This window comes from Ursus americanus, chromosome 22 (genome assembly GCF_024610735.1).
Source record: "Ursus americanus isolate L20-20 chromosome 22, mUrsAme1.1.p, whole genome shotgun sequence".
NCBI lineage: Eukaryota > Metazoa > Chordata > Mammalia > Carnivora > Ursidae > Ursus > Ursus americanus.
This window is the reverse complement of record NC_142148.1, coordinates 43852787-43864210: the sequence shown is the minus strand read 5'-3', so window position 1 is coordinate 43864210 and position 11424 is coordinate 43852787. Positions and strand designations below refer to the sequence as shown.

Below are 11424 nucleotides of genomic sequence, written 5' to 3'. Positions count from 1 at the left end.
ACAGCCCGATAAAAAACCAGGCAAAATATTTTAACAGTAAAAAAGGAACTACTGATATCTGTAATAATATGGATGACTCTTAAATGCATTAAGCTAAATGAAAAAAGCCAGACTCAAAAGACTACATACTGTATAACTTTATCCATACAACCTTTTGGAAAAGGCAAAATTATAAGGACAGAAAACATATCGGTGGTTGCTAGTTGCTTTTTCTTTCAATTTATTATAGACCTTTCCAGGTTGATATGCAGAGTTCTAGTTTATTCCTTTTTAACTGCTATAATAGTTATTCTAACATATAAATATATGATTTTTTCATTAATCTAGTCCCCTACTGATGGACATGTAGGTTATTTCCAATTTTTTGCTAATATAGCAAAAAGCAATGAATATCGTTGTGTGCTTTTGAATGAGTTTCTCTATGATGGATATGCAAACATTGAATTGCTTGGTGGTAAAAAGTCTGTGCATTTTCAGTTTTAATAATATCTGTCAAGATGTCCTCTAAAGTGGCCATATACATTGGGACTTCCACCAAAATGGTATGAGAATATTCACTTCCCCACAGTACCTTACAGCACTTCATATTATCAAACTTATCAGTATCCATGCACTTGCTTCTACTACACTTTCTAAAAGGTTTGAAATGACAAAGTTTTAACACAGACTGCTTCACGCTGGGGGTAGGATGGCATATGTACTCCAGAGGCATCTAGGTTTTAGCACTGAAGGGACTTGAGTGTTTTTTCCCATTAACTTTGCATATGGATGGATTCACTGAACAGGAAAAGAGTGGAAAGCTCAAGTTGGACCTTGGGAAATATCTGCCCCGGGTCCAGAGAGTAGAAATAAAAATGTGTGAAAAACAGAAGAAATGATCAAAGACATCAGGAAAAAAACGTAAGAGCCCAAGACACCATGCAAAGAACTGGCAAACAGGAGAATGTGTAGGGAGGAAGCAGGATGTGCTCTCATCTACTGAGCCCTTATTATGTGCTGGGTCCTGTGCTAATTGCTTTGCACGCACATTCCATATCATCTTCACAATTACCTTTATGAATTATTAACATGGCCATAACTGTGAGGCATGTTCTACACTGTTGCTCAGTGCTCCCCTGGGGGATTAAGCTCCAGTTGCCCACAGTGGCAATTTGCGTGATAATGCAAGCTTTAATGGCTTCTGCTTTCCCTGTTTCCTTCCTCACTCCCTGCCAGTGTTTCCAACTGTCACCTCCCAAATAAACTATTTGCACTCACATACTTGTGTCAGGGGCTCAGCTGAGTCACTGTGGTTAGTGGGACCCTGAGAGGCAGTTCTCCCAGGTTCCTCATGGGCCCCATGCATTGAGAGCTCTGAATGAAGAACTACCTGGGGGTCTGCTAAGTGGGAAGAAGTGATGCCTCCGTGGAGATCAGGGTGGGTGCTCAGGCACCAGGCTGCTGGAGGATTTGGCATAGCTGGCAAGGTTTCATGGTCTGCCGTTGAGCAGAGCTGGGGTGATGCCGACCAGCCAGAGGAAGTTGACTGACATTCCCTGTGGGCAGGAGGCTGACCCAGAGGTCTCTGGCCACAGACGGGAGCCCCAAAGGCCAGCAAGGTAAGAACCAGGGACTCAAAGGGCTTTTGGCCCAGGAAGGAGCAAGAGTATACCATCTCCAAGGACCTTAAATCTTTTCCCCAAACATCCAAAAATAGCCATCTTGCAAAGCATTCTGGGAAAGAAGCAGAAGAGGGAGAAATCTGAAAGACTGAGCATTACCTCATAAGACAATGAAATGATCAGATTGACAGAATTAAAAGTTAATTGCTTCCTCTCGCTCATGGTGGGAGGAGGCTTCCTTTAACGTTGTGCATGAAAACATGTGATTCCACTGGTGTGGCCTGTGGGACTGAGCCGCAGGTGTCCACATTGGGAGCCAGCTCCCTTAAGATGCAAGGATCTTGGAGAAATATCTTAGGCCACCATTGATGGGTAGAAACAGGAAACACAGTTCACAGTATCTTCTGAACAGGCTTGGATGTGAATCGGTCTCATTTCAATCCTTTCAAGAGTGCTCTTTGTTTGTTTTAAAGTACCTCTCCACCCTTGAATACTGGCCCTCCAGGAACAGGATGTTATACAATTAGGCCAACTTTTCCTTCCACAAGGATATCGACATGCAAAAAGGCACTGGTTGCCCCCTCTGTTTTGTATTCTGCTGGAGTGGCTCTTTCTGAATCTGTTAGGATGGGAGCTGGCCTCACTTTGCTCGATGGACCCGCTCCAGCCCCTCTCAGCCAGATCCGGGGGTGGGGTGGGGTAGGCATAGGCTTCCCTGCAAGCTGACACACAACTGCTATTGAGAAACTGCCCATGAGGGAAAGGACAGCATTTAAGCCTTACGAGGTCAGCTTCTGGCTAAATAACAACACAGATACAATTATGTGGGTGGGGGGTGGGGAGACATGCATTATGGAGGAAACAGGAAGCTGCTCTAAGGAATTTACAGGGCACTTTGTGTTGGCAGGAGTTTAATTATTCACTCCCAGCCAGCCAGATCACAAATGCTCAGCTGACAAAGCTTTAGCCTTCTCTGAGACCATTAGAGGAAGTAGTTTGAACCCTCTCACTTGAGTAAACAGGCAGTGAGTACTGGTTCCTCTGTCCCGAACAATGTCTGAGAAGAGGGCTCCAGGCTATTTCCTTTACTGGCAGAATAGTCACTTTTCATAAGGATAAGCTCGACATGCAAGGGCCAGAGGCCTGTCTGGAGCTAATGCTCCAGGGGAGAGGGATTGTGGGGCAAAATCATGGCTGCCACGAGAACACTAACAGAAGACATTGTGCGCTGGGCCCCCTCTAGGTGCCAGGCCATCCCTGCACAGGGCGGTCCTTTAGCATCACTGTCCTGTGTGACAGTTCAGGACACTTGGGCTAAGAGAAGTAATTTGCCTCAAATTTTAAACCTACTGCAAAATGACTGAGCCAGGAAGCCCCAATTACTATCCGGGTCTACTCGCTAAACTGCTTTCTATCTGTATTTCTCTGTCATTCTGTCTCTCTGTCTCTGTCTCTGTCTGTCTCTCCATCTCTCTGTCTCTCTGTCTCTCTTTCGCATCTTTTTCTCCTATGGAGCTATCTCTAAAGCCTTTGGCTTTACAAATCAAAAACTCAGACACATCTTTGACAAATTTTCCCTTGAAATTCTAAAATCAAGTCACTTATCCATGATGTTGATTAAAAATAAAATACTATTAAAAATAAAATGAGTTCCCAAAATTTTGAACTGGCTTAGAAAACTAGGTGTTTGTCATCTGCCATGGGTTTGGTTTCCTTTTGAGACAAGGTAAGCAAGGTGGGTGTGTTGAAATTTTTCACCTTTATTTAAATGATTTATTTCATTAGAAGCTTTGTGCCCAGATCCACTTTTCCCTTTCATTGGCAAACAAGCAAGGTGACCTTTCTTTGAAGCCTCTGAGATGCTGAATCTTCCTTTACAGAACTCTCGTCTTACCTCTCAGCATGGACTCTTGTTTCAGTTCCAGAAATACACTGACAAACAAGGAGGTCTTTAGAAGCATTCCATTGATTGCCTTTTCCCCCCTTGACATCCCAGACAAGGTTAATGAATGCTGGATTGTCTGTTTCCATATGACATTTTTAAGTTCGTGAATTCAAATTATCCTTCAGACCCTACAGGTTGTACCTGTGGTTTGGTTCCAATCATACCAATTTTATCTTACATGGCAATCATACTGCAAATGTATGCACATTGCATACCAAGTCTTGACAAAACATGGCAGCAAGGTTACTGAATGAGAATTTGTTTCTGCACTCCATCACTTACTGAGCTGTCCCAGTGGGTAATTGTGTTATACCCCTTATTTCTGTGCATCCACAGCTACAGGACCACCTCCCAAAACTGGTTCTGGAAAACAAATTGATCCAGCAAGGTATTACCAAAGTGTTTGTTATTTTAGGGAACAGAAGCCACTACTTGGGTGTCTGCTAGATTTTTTTTTTTCATTGCTTCTGGGTAAGGATACAGACAAAATTACTCTAGGATATTTGTTAAAATGTGGGGTTTTTTTAATCACTCAGTTGAGCTTTTCTTTGTAAATCAGGTTATGTAATATCACCATTAAGGCTCTTGGGTCCATGGCAACTGTATTTGCACTCATTGCTTTTGACATAGTGCCCAGAGTGCCAGGATAGAACTTCTTCCATTGTTGACTCTGATCCCGTTTTGGCCCCATTTATACCAGGATGCTCCAGAATGTCACCCCCCTTTGCTCCCTTCTAAAGCAACTATGCATTTGTCACCAGCCAAAATGGCTTCCAAGAGTGATGGGAGAGGCTGTGATATAGTACCACAACATTTTTGAGGCACACCTCTAACGACATCCAGCGTAGCATGCCCCATGCTTTGGAGGGACATTCATTGACTCTTGCCAGCAGCCCTGTGCTGCATTTATCCATCTGAATCTAGCACTTAAATAGCTCAAACAAAGGGAGTTTAGTGAAGGGATACATACAGGGGTGAGGGCAGGTCTAGGGAACCAACATGGGATGGGAAACACTGGGGGAATAGCAGTAGTGGGAAGGTTTTATGAGGAGCCTGCAGGGAGCACGGGTGGAAGAGTGGGAGAAGGGGGAAAGGCATAAGTATCCCTGACCCCTCTCTCCTACCACCTTCCAATCTCCTACAAATGGCTCCCATTTGCCGCACCCAGCTAGCAGGCCTGGCTGCTGAGGTGATGCTGCCTGGAAAGACTGGTCTCCTGGGCACAGAGCAGGGCAGAGAGGAGTGGAGAGTGGATCTGGGGAAGCAAATGAAGAAAAACTCACACAGCATACTTATTCTTGTTTTCATCCCTATGTCAAATGCCCATGGAAAAAATAGGGCAACTGAGGCTTAGGGGGTCTCAGTAATGGGCCGGGGCTAGTAAGTGGCAAAGTTGAAGATTCAGAACCAGGCTGTCTCAGGAGCCCTTGGCCTAAGGCACCCTGCCCTGCCTTGTCCATGACTTTGCACCTTCCCTCCTCAGACCCCGGTGATCTGATCTCTGGATATTGCCCAAATCTATTCTTTTCTCTGTGACAAGCAGTTTGGAGCCCTCAGTTTCTTTGTCAGGCCAACTTTCTGTTCAAGAAAGTAATTTCGACATGTTGCCACTCACTGTAGATTACTCTGAAAATGTCAAACCACAGACTTGAGTTGAGTTTCATTTGTTTCTTCCTGAGAGGATACCACACATGAAAATCCCCCTCGCCGTCCATGTCGCACGGCTGGAGAGCTGACCTCAGTGAGTGAGCCTGGCCCCTGGTCCCATGCCACAGTCATCTTTGAAGACCCCCGAGCCTCGGGCATAGAGTTGGACTCAACAGCTGTTTATTATTTCTGCTAAACCAATATCCTCATTGGGTCAGAGCTCTGCTGTCAAAGGCAAAAAAAAAGCACAAAGATAAATATGCAAATAAAGAAGAGTTCCTGTCCTATAACTTGGGACTTACTCCTGCCAAATCTTGCTTTTGAGTTTGAAAGGATATGGCTGTACAGCTCACACTGTCTCAACAATCCTAGTGCCTTTTTACTTCAACCTTGTGGGGGACTTGTGTCTCTCCAGAAACCACAGGAAACCAGGAAAGACGTCACATAGTGTTTTGTGGCAAATAGACATGAAAACCCTGGTTCTCAGGTCTGGGATATTTTGAATGACCAAATAATGATAATAATAGATTATTCTATGTGTAATCATAGACTACAATAAATAACCAGGCGTCCATACTAATATAAATAAAAACAATTGAATAAATAAATAAATAAGGGAGAAGGGAAGGCCTTTCATTACAGCGGAAATCCAGTTCATAAGTGTAGAAGGCAGGATGGAATTAGAAAATCACCATTTGGCAAACACCACAGTAATAATTGTTCCAGATAAGAAACATCAACAGAAAAATAACCGGTGACAAAAGTATAACAACAAATTCCTTGCATAACCTCAAAGTATCTTCCTACAAGGGAAGATCCGTTCAAAAAGGGTAAAGGTGGTAACTAAACACTGTTTTTGTCCCTTCTTTATATGATCCGACTCTTCATTCCAATTTGCTGTATGGAAGCCGATTTCACGACTATTTACGTGATAATATCTTAAAGACTCTCCCTCTCTGCTTCTTTATCGCTTTCTTTCCCATACCCCTCCCCTCTTTTTCCAATCAAAATAGATGCATGGGTGGGTAGACGGATATATGGATAAAGCCAAGGAATCATGCTTAGCTGGTGTTTGCAGCAGACCTAAGGCCTAGACCAGGGAAACCAGACCAGGGAAAAGAGGCTGTTGAGAAGACTCCAGAAGCCAAAGAAAGAGTCTAATAAGAATCCATCACCATTTAGAAGCAAAGCAGGCCCATCTCAAGGAGTTTAGAAAAAATGGTGTAGCACTTGAGGGAAAAAACTAGGGGGACAAGTTCCAGTGGAAGTACTGTGAGGTGGCTGAGGTATGGCCTGTTGTAGCAGATGCTACCTATCTCCTCCGAGTTACCTGCAGACAGTTCCTTCTATAGCTTTCTGCATCTTCCTGCCCAACAGCCTTTTCTGGCCAGGAGGGTGACTAACTCGCACAGGGCAGTTTGCTGCCAGAGATTTGGAATTAATGCCCAAAGCACATACTTCACCCGTTGAGGGATGGGAACTGGTAGATAAATACCCAGCTTCCTTGCCCCTCAATAGGACAACACTGACTTGTTCTCCACACTTTTCCTCAGAGGGTCTCCAGTAGGATTGAGCTCCTCCTGTTGCCCACAGTGATAACCTGCTCACTGACACATCTTATCCCAGGTGTCCTCCCTTCCCTAATCATGGCCACATTCCTTCACTGGGATTTCTGGAATGACCTTCTAAATCAACCTCTTGCATCTAAATCCTAGTCTCAGAGTCTGCCTAACTATGACAATGGGAAAAATGGATCTCCTGCCAATTGTACATAACACACGCCTTAGGTTTTTTTCTCTGTCTATGATGGAATGGGCCACTTCTGATTTTCCATGTTCTGTCAGGTTTATGCTTCATAGCCCTTTGGAGATGCCACCTGGTTTTGCTTAACCTCCACTACACCGTACATTTGAGAAACCGGAGATGAGATGCTCCCTGTGATTCTGGTCCAGCCTAGCTAAGCTGTCACAGGTACGTACAGCTCAAATGCTACACAGAGGCTCATGTCACCAGACCAACTTGGGGGAGACCTAAAGAGCCACCCTGGACAGCCCTCATGCTGGTGAACTCCTCTAATTCCCCTAGAGAGAACCCAAGAAGCCAAGCATCGCCAGCCCAGCTAAGCGACAGAAGCAATTGCCACGGAGGAAAGGACTCTAATTATCCTTTTGGCAGTTAGTCATGACACCTCCTGTCAGCAGCCATTAATATAAATCTTTTAGTGTCCACTTAATTTCTCTATTAAGTTGGCTGGAAGTGTTAGTTTGCTTTATGGGCCTGTATGGCCTTGAAAATGAAAATATTTTAACAAAGAGCCTGAATAATCCAGGTAGAAAGTTGCTAAGCTTTACTCTTACAATTCTTTTGTTTCTTTAAGAGGATGCCATTCAAGATCTCATCGGTTTTGTTTTTAAGTGACTTTTTTCTGGTTGTCAAAAATAGCGCATGCTCCTGTAATAATCTGGAAAGGCACCGCCCTAAAAAGAGAAATCATTGCATAAAATCCAGGTTAACGTTTTGGGGTCTTGTGTTTGATTTTTTTTCTTGCATTATATAGAATAGCAGATGCATGCATGTATTTATATAGCATTATATTATTATTTATATTTATATTATTATTATTATTATTTATATCTGCATTATATTGTATATATACAGTCTTCTAACCTTTTTTATCTAGCATTATAATATTAACATTCCCCCTCAAATATTAACATTTTTCCCTTGTCATGTGATATTCATAAAATAATTTTAATGGCTACATACATGATATCCCCTTGAAATTGGGATTGAATGAATATACTATAATGTCTTTATTTTTCCCAGTGAACACTTAAGCTAATTACAGTTTTTAATATTATTAAACAGTGCTGTGATATCTGTACATAAAAGGTGCTGTGATGGGTACCTATGTGAATATTTAAATTTTCCTCCTATTTCTCTAGGTTGATTCCTATATGGGAAATTATAAGGCTAAAGAATATAGACTTATTTAAGTCCAAGTTGCTTATTGAAGGCTGTCTGAGTTTATGCTCTGACCAGTGATGTTTCAATGTGCTCTTTAAACTGTTCATTTAAAAACCACTTTGCTGACTTACGAGGAGAAAAACGGCATCCCAATTTTGCTCAATTTGTAGTTCTTTGCTTGGTAGTGAGATTGATAGTTCCTTTTGTATTTCTTCTGTGAATTATTTTATTTATATCTTTAGTCCGCATTTATATTGGAATTTGGGTGATTTTCTAATCAATAGTATGAGATCCATAGACACTAGAAATAGAAACATTTGGTCTATTGGATTAATCACAGATATTTCTCTTGCCTGTCATTAGACTTTAAACTTATTTCCTGGGCTTTTATGAAACTTGCCCACTTGTATTTCTGGTTTGTAAAAATGACTCCAATGTTTGCATTTGATTCCTTACCAGCTCCAGAACTTATTCTGATAGAAATGGCCTACTTTTACAAGTAAATTACGTTAACAACTATTTCACTAAGTACATTAGGTAAAGAACACTAGAATTTTTCTTTTTTAAACTGATAACTAATGTTGTACTTTGTCCAAACCTGGAAACAGAAGGACCCACACATGCTCTTTGTTTCCTCAGAACTGTAGATTCATCTTTTGGAAAACGACTGACCAAAAAGCCTTCAGAATGCTTAAGTGTTCCTTAAAAACTATCGTGGGATCGTGGAAAGGCTTGTTTGTCCCTTGGGGTAAGTAGAGACCACCTAATGCTCTAGTCTGGGAGTTTTCTGTGGGTGTGGGAAAACTCAAGCACGGAAGCTTTCCACGGGTCCTGGCTTAGTGATAATTCTGGAAGGTTGGGGACTAGAGGAAGCCCCTATTTATCAGGCGATTGTCTAATACAAGAATGTTTGCCCTCTTGAATGAAGCGATGATCTATTTGTGCAGAAGAGGAAGCATCAGGCACGGTGGTCTCATGGTTGCTACTCAGCTGTGGTGGGTTTTAGGTGTTCAGCATGAACGTAAAATTTAAAATATTCCTCACACAAAAAGATTCCCCAGCTCACCAAATTGAAAGTAGTTCATTGATATCAGTAAATTAATTTTTGTGGTATATAGTAGAATGGAATGGTGGCATTTAAGTAGTTCATGAGGAGCTGGGCCTTCCTCCATCATTTTGTTCTAATACTGTAGTGGCTTTTGTGGGATGTTTTTGTTTCCTCTGTGGACATTCCCTGTAGTTGTCATGATGGCTCAGCCTGCAAAACAAAGCAAAACAAAAAAAAAAAAAACCCAAAAAACAAAAACAGCGGAGAGAGAAAGCAGAATGCAACTGAGTGCCAGGGAGGCCTGGATGCATGTCAGCCTTGATCCCTGAAGCCAACTCCACGCCTGGACGTCTTGGTTGCATGACATAAAAAATTCCCTTTTCTTTCTTCCACTAGCTTGATTTGGCTTCTTCAGAGTTACATTGGAAAAAGTCTTCTCTGATGCTGTTCTGCTGTTGTACTCCAAATATACTTCTGGCGAGTTTCAATCTTCCTTACAATTCAATAACAGTTTTATCTCATTGTTTTACCTTGGGATTGTTGAAAGTGGGATTTTTAAAAATAACTTATTTAACAATACATCTGAAACTAATGATGTACTCTAAGTTGGTTAATTGTTTAAAAAAAAAGATAAAATAACTTTTTGTTTTCCATACAACAAAATGCACGATTCTTATATCCAGGTCAAGGATCTGTGACACATGTGTGCACCTGTGCAACAACTGCTCAGAACAATGCAGAATCTTTCCATTTCACCTGGGAGAGGTCTCACACCTTTCGAGACAATCTTCACGCCCTGCATGCAGAACAAAGTTGTGATTTCTGTAACTAGAAATCAGTTTTCCCTGTTCTAGAACTTTATATAAATGGAATCATAGAATATGTATTCTTTTGTGTCTGGCTGCTTTCACTCAACAGAAGGTTTCTGAGGTTCACCCATGTCCTTGCATGAACCAGAAGTTCTTTCCTCTTTATTGCTGAGTAGTGCTCCGTGGTATCAATGGGCAATTTATCCATCCTTTTTACTGTTGCAATTTGCGTTCTTTCAGAGATCAGAAGTTTTTTTCATATTCACGGCACACAAAACTCGGGGGCCCAGCGTGACTCCCATAATATCACAGACAGGAAGACCCACATGTCAAGATCTGGTTTCTCAAATAGATGCTCATCAGAGAGGGTGGACACGATAAATATACCACAGAGGAGCACGACAGACCATAAAGAGGACAGTCTTGTCTGCCTGAAACAGGCAGATGGAGTTCGTCCAACACACATCTGCTAGTGTCCGTTATACTCCAGCCACTCTTGACAGCAGTAAATAAAACGACACCCTGGCCACCGCGGAACTCACGCTACCAGAGGTGCTTTTGTTATGGAGAGCTGTCTGCACATACTTGCACTTGAACAAGACCATTCTGGTGTGCAGGAGCGCCAGGCACTCCTTTAGTCTGGGGGACCTGGGAAGGCCCCCCAAGGTGGTGATGCTAAAGAGGAGGTGGGACAGCAGAAGGCAGCTGTGTGCAGAGCAAGGACTGCCTTTCTCCCAAGATGACAGCAAGGGTAAAACCATGAGGTGGGAACATTCTAGGGAAAGAAAACCAGTATGGACTAAGTGGGGCAGATGAGGGAGAGAGCGCAGCGAAAAGCCTCTGAGGGGTTAGGGTATGACAAACATGCAGGACTCTACAGGCATATATGGCTTTACTGCCCAGAAGCTCCTTATGAGCAGAAGGAAGCATCCCCGGAGATGCAGCCTACCTGGTGGGCCGTGGCCCCCTCCCTTTCTCCAGCCCCCCTCTCCCCCGCTCCCCTGGCCTCTTCTTCACAGGCCCATTGGGATGAACCCAAGATGCTGGCAGTGCCTTTGGGTTAACACCCCCACAGAGCACTCTCCAGACCTGGCTCGGCTCTCTCTCCACCTCTATTCTGTCTACTCCTGGTGACCTCAGGCTGAGTGCTTCAGGGAAACTGCCCTTTACCTGCACTCAAGAGTCTGACTTGGAAAAATGATGCAATTTCGTTCCTGTGCAGGTTGGCACTTGCAAGGCCCCGAAAGAGGGTGAGTCCGCCCTAAACCATGTGGCCTTGACACCTCCCCACTGGCCCATCTCCTATCTGTTGCCCCATGCTGGGATTTCACCCAGGATGCCTTCACTGCTATGAATCACACTTGGTCATGTTAAGAGACTGGTGATTTTGCTAGAGAAAAAGTACCA

At 43.1% G+C, this 11424-nt stretch overlaps 1 long non-coding RNA gene across 1 annotated transcript; it reads left to right on the top strand.

The window, feature by feature from the left end:
- The first annotated feature begins 7033 nt into the window (after positions 1-7033).
- On the top strand, positions 7034-9867 carry LOC123800306 (uncharacterized). The gene is made up of 3 exons (XR_006781880.2): positions 7034-7164; positions 8800-8908; positions 9605-9867. It is a non-coding gene; the product is annotated as an uncharacterized LOC123800306 (long non-coding RNA).
- Positions 9868-11424: the final 1557 nt, after the last annotated feature.